Here is a 5355-nt window from a genome sequence, read left to right on the forward strand (position 1 = left end):
TGTTGTTTGTTTGTTTGTTTTTTTTGAGGTGCTAGCGTTATCGTTCACATTGTACTTTTTGTGTAGGTAGCATAGAAAAACCCCAGTGAATATTTTGCTTTTAGGAATGTTTTAGCTTTAACATGCTGCAATAAGCTTCATTAAAACAATGAGTATTAAATTGTGGCATATATTTAGTCAGTATGGATGCTGATTCATCTTTCAAAAAGTAAAAAAGTAAAACATTACAAAGAAAGATTTTTTGCTTTCAGTAGCAAGATGACACACTCTTTTTAAAAAATACTTTGCGTTATATCCAAGGCCAAGGTAATTAATGTAAAAGTCTCTTCTTTCTGGACAATCATAAATGGTTCGATTCAGAGATGCTGTTCTGAACCGAGGCCTTGCTGCTCCAACTGCCTGTGAACTCCACAGCCAAAACTGCACTGCTGCAGCTGCTGGTGGTGGAGTTCGCTTGGACTTCCCCAGTGCATGTTTCATAATACAGTGCATTGTCCACAGGGTGTCTTTGAGAGTGGGACAGAAATCCATTCACGTTTTCTAAAATCCTTGTTGTGTATTCTGTCATTTTTGTCAAATATGAAATGTGTGTGTGTGCATGTGTGTGTGTGTGTAAGCAGAATGCTTAACTGTATCTGTGTATGGGAATAAAAATTTCTAGACAAAGGAAATACAGAATCACATGTATGTGTGACATTTTGTTTACTAAGGCTGAAAAATAGCAGAATACTGTTAAAGCCGAATATGTAAATTTAGACATCCTTTCAAAATGTAGGAAGCCTGGTAATGAATACAAGTGTGACAATTTTGGTAAGTATAACATGACATGAGAGAGAAATGATTCCCAGGAAGACAGTTCATGGAATACAAATTTTATAAAGTACTGAATTAAATGTGGTGTTATTTTTTCCTCAACTGTAATCTATACTATAAATTAATATAAATAATATAAAGCCTCTGTACAGATAAATACATTAATACAGTTATTATACCATTGATATTCTTTTTTATGATAATAATTATGAGTCAATATTGTTCATGTTAAGAGGATTTTTTTAAGGAATGGGATTTAAATACCAACACACTGTTACACTCTGAGACTTCAGATAGCCAAGCTAGACAGATGAATCTAAGATGCACGTGATTCATTACATATTTTATTTTTAAAAAGTTAAAGAGAAATATTTAATTGAACTGTAAAACTGAAGTTGGCTATGTACAATAGATGGGATACTAATATTCAGCTCAAAGATGGATAAAGTACTTATGAATTCACTATCTGCAACCAATTTGGGTTAAATATCTTCATGTATACTAAATAATTGCAACTCTGCTATGAATGTGTCATCACAATGGGCAACCCTTTTTATTTTCTTCCACTGTGTGTGAATTTGTCACTTTCCTAACATTTCACTGAAAAAAAAAAACCAAAAAAAAGAGCAATTTCTGTGATATGTTCTCCTTTTTGTTCCCACTACAATTTACTTTGTAGCACTCCATTGTACAACAGATAAAAAACAGAGCCTCTTAATACAAAACTTGGTCACTCGGCAACTTTTGCCTAGTTGAAAAGCCTGTGAGTAATTTGCAATATGAAGGTATTTTAATGCCCTGTGTGTGGACCTAAGAAATTTCAGGTTTTCATTGCAGATTTCATTCTGTCTATCTGCTTTTTTTTTTTTTTGCAGCTTAATTTTCTCTAAAAATCAACATTTTCATAATTTTTTACAAGGTGATATTTACTTTCTTTTTTCTATATATTTGTATTTTAATTCTCTCACTCCCCCCCCTTTCTCCCCTAGTAGCTATTTCTTCAGGGCATGCAATTTTGAGCAGACCTGCCCATTTAAATAAACAGGGGTGTGTTTTAGAATCCAATAGCTTGTTGTAACTCTGCGTTCCTAGTGAAATCAGAAGAAAAGTAGTGCTGGAGCAGAGCACTTGAACTTTGAGAATTGGAGTTGTCAGTCTCTGCTGAAGGTACAGGAATAGCGGATGGTAAGTCCTTTTAATGTTTCTGAGGTTAAGCACTGCATGTGAAATATGGCATCTCCTGGGATAAGTGCCATCTCTTTTTCCTCTGAGTGTAGCTAGAGGAAAAAGCTGGGGTTTATTTTTCTGCTGGAATTAGCAGCGTGGTGGCCATTTGTGACCTGGGCTGGCTGCCTGCTGTCGCGAGGCGATGCTGGGGCTGTGAGCCCCTGGGCAGCAGCAAGAGGATCGGGACCGGGCTGGGAGGCACCCGCACCTATGGGGCTGCAGGCAGCTGGGGGCAGCGGAGCTGGGGAGGCCGGTATGATGTGGGCTCCCAAAATCATAGGAGACGGTAATCTGCAGAGTGCAGCTGCACTGTCTGAGCTCAGCGTGAGGAATGGACTGCAGTCTGTCAGAGCATCAAGTAGTATGCCTGGGAAAACTGGATGTGGTTTATAGTTTAGTTACACTGTCAATAAAACAAAATAGCAATGTTTTACGGCTGAGGAGATTTCTCCTTATCTGACGTGACTTTGCCGCTGCCTAGCTTCCAGCCTGCTTCTCCTTCACAAGTATATACTGCAGTTAAATTAGCCTCCAGGAACTTTATAGCACCTTTCTGATAAATAAGTAGAAGCCAGTAAAAAACATCTTATCTTGGATTTGGATTTGTTGTTTGAGATGTAAATTTTCAACAGTAGGAATGGTATACAAGAAAATCATTAATATCATCAGTTTCAAGCATACGGTTTTGTATGTTAAAAAAAAAAGTTGCACAATAAACAAAATTGTGTTGGTAACACCCATTAAAAAACTGCTAATGTCATGCACTGTTTGATACTTCCTTCCTCTGGGAGAAAAAAAATATTAAAAAACAAAAAGCTTGTCCTACTGCCAGAGTTTCCTTTGTGTTGGTACCAGTTTAATGCCCACTTTGCTGTAAAACATTATCGTTAATATACAGTATACTGAAAGAAACATTTTTGCAAAATGCTTCATTATGTTGGATGCTGGAAATGCATCCTTGCTCAGCTGTGCCTTTACATTTCAGAATCACTTGCATCAAACTTGTCTGTATTTGGTATTCTGAATGTTTTTTCCCCTCTAGGTTAATATGCCACTGATCCTCTGGAATTAATGTGAGTTATTCAATGAAGTACGCTTCTATGATGCGTACATCAGCTATAATCCCACAGAGCACCTTCAATCCCATCAGGAAACAATGGGCAAACTGCTTTGCTTCTATTTTTATTTTTTAAAAGATGCTTTAAAAAAAAAAAGTATAGATTTCCTGCTGATGCTTTATATAACGCATACTGGGATTATTTTATAGATAGAAAAAGTAAAAATTCAGAAATATGAATTTTCACTCTTGCGGGCATCTTTATCTTAAAAGTTTAATAAATTTGATTGGATTATTTTTCTAAAAAACATGTACCTGGTCATATTTTATTAAACATTTCTGGAGGTTGTTAGATTAGAAACATTCCGATATTGAAAATGATCTATATTATTTAGAAAGAAAAAATCACGAATCTGTATAGAAATGTTTTTGATGTCTGTACTGCTTAAAAAGTATAGATGTAATAGCACTCCAAGTTCAAATAAAAGAAAACAAATTAGTGCATTAGAGAAGTATGCGTCAATGAGTTCCCAATAGACAGAACTTGTGATAAGGGGAGAGAAAAGTGTTATAAAATTATGTAATAGACAAACAAACTTCAGTTCAAAACTATGGCTGTTTTAGAATTTACATAATTTCAAATTATTCAGGAATAATGAGTGTTAAAATAATTCCTCTGCTTCCTTCTTTTGAATTCCATTTCTCTTAAGTGAAGCATGCGAGTTAGACTTCCCTTAATTGCTTTCCTGAATCCTTATTTTTTAGTACAGCAGTAATCTTCAGTTAGATGATTTGCCATCTTATTTTACAGCTATGGTGACAGATATGATGTATTTGTGCATTTCCTTGAAGAAAGATAATATACAGTGAGCCAGTGTGAGCTGCAGTTCTGTAAATGAGATGCACTTTTAACCATCAGAGTGCAGCAGTTATCCCAGTTACGAGACAGAAGCAGAGATGGAACTCAGCTGTCTTTGCATTTTTATGAATAAAAAATGAGAAAGAAAGGGATAGGTATAAAGAGTAACGGACAAGGAGATCTGTATTTTTATATAAAAAATACAGTAGTAAATAAGGAGCTGAAAATAGTGTCATGGAGAAAGGGCAAAAAGTCATTGGGGGATCCCATTAAATGCAAGTAGAACAGTGCCAGCTAAGCTATTCATACATGTGAGCCTGATCCTTTCTTAAAACTGTGGTCTGTCTTTTATATTACACTGGCATCAAAAGTTGTTGAATGCACCATCGCTTACAATCTCTTAACATTTCTCATCTGTGCATGTCTGTTAAAAATAAATACTATCACAGACATCATTATTTCAAAATAAAAATGATAAGAGTTTTTAGCGGGATACCACGGCTATCTGTTGCTAAGTCTGTCCTCCAGAAGTTACGCTTGCTTTTACTTTCTAAGCACTCAAGATTTATGAATACACATCTACAGCCCATACGCAGCAGACACAAAAGTTGTTAGAAGAAGAGTTCAGAATTCCTAGGTATGATTTTACCAACATAAAACTTTGTGGGAAAGTTGCTGTTTAAATATCTTGTCAGATACATCCTGATAACCTCTAGTATGTTTTTACTGTAATTCCCTAAAAATAAATATTAAAAACATTTTGTGGTTTCACAGTATTAAAAAAAAAAATAGAAACTGGTAAGGGTAGACCATAAAACATGTATCTGGCTTACAAAGGAACTGTTTATTCTCCTCAGAATGCCAGTGGTGAGCATTTTCGTGAGATTTGAGGCCGGATAAAAATGTGCAGCAGAGGTTCCCTAAATATGTCACTGCAGTACATTCAAGATGTGGCTCAGCCAGCCGTTCTGAGACCCACATGCCACTCTGTGCTTTCTAGACTTAGCTAATATTGTGCATTTTAATAGAGCAGATGTAATCACATTTACTGCGTTCTGTCTGGAGTGTCATGTCTGAAAACAATGAGATGGGTTTTAATATACTTTATAATATATAGGGGGAAAGGATGTCCTGCTAAATGCAGGATACTCTGTTCTTTGTAATTCTTGCTTTTAGCAATTGTATCAGGCAGAGTGCACGCAGCTCCTGGGATGGCTGCGTTACAAGCCTACTGTAAGTCTGTCACTGTCCAGCAGATCACTTAAATACCATATTTTTAGAAGTCAGTGAGTTTATGTAAGAGGGAAATGCATCTTAAAAAAAACCTCTGTGGCTGTGAAGACCTCTGCAATTTTTTACAGGACCTTGCATTTGAAAGTAGTAGGTCTGAGAGCAGCCA

The 5355-nt window shown here is 36.0% G+C and overlaps 1 long non-coding RNA gene across 11 annotated transcripts in view; it reads left to right on the forward strand.

Moving 5' to 3' along the window:
• Positions 1 to 5355, forward strand: part of LOC104912401 — a 135922-nt gene that overhangs the window by 15303 nt on the left and 115264 nt on the right. Inside the window, exon 1 of one of the 11 annotated variants that reach the window (XR_004161112.1) lies at positions 1712 to 1998. The exons of the other annotated variants lie outside the window; for them this stretch is intronic. This is a non-coding gene — a long non-coding RNA (uncharacterized LOC104912401). Of the gene's footprint in view, positions 1 to 1711; positions 1999 to 5355 lie in introns of those variants that run through there. 11 annotated transcript variants of the gene reach the window in all.

The sequence above is a fragment of the Meleagris gallopavo genome, chromosome 1, assembly GCF_000146605.3.
Source record: "Meleagris gallopavo isolate NT-WF06-2002-E0010 breed Aviagen turkey brand Nicholas breeding stock chromosome 1, Turkey_5.1, whole genome shotgun sequence".
NCBI classification, from domain to species: Eukaryota; Metazoa; Chordata; class Aves; order Galliformes; family Phasianidae; genus Meleagris; species Meleagris gallopavo.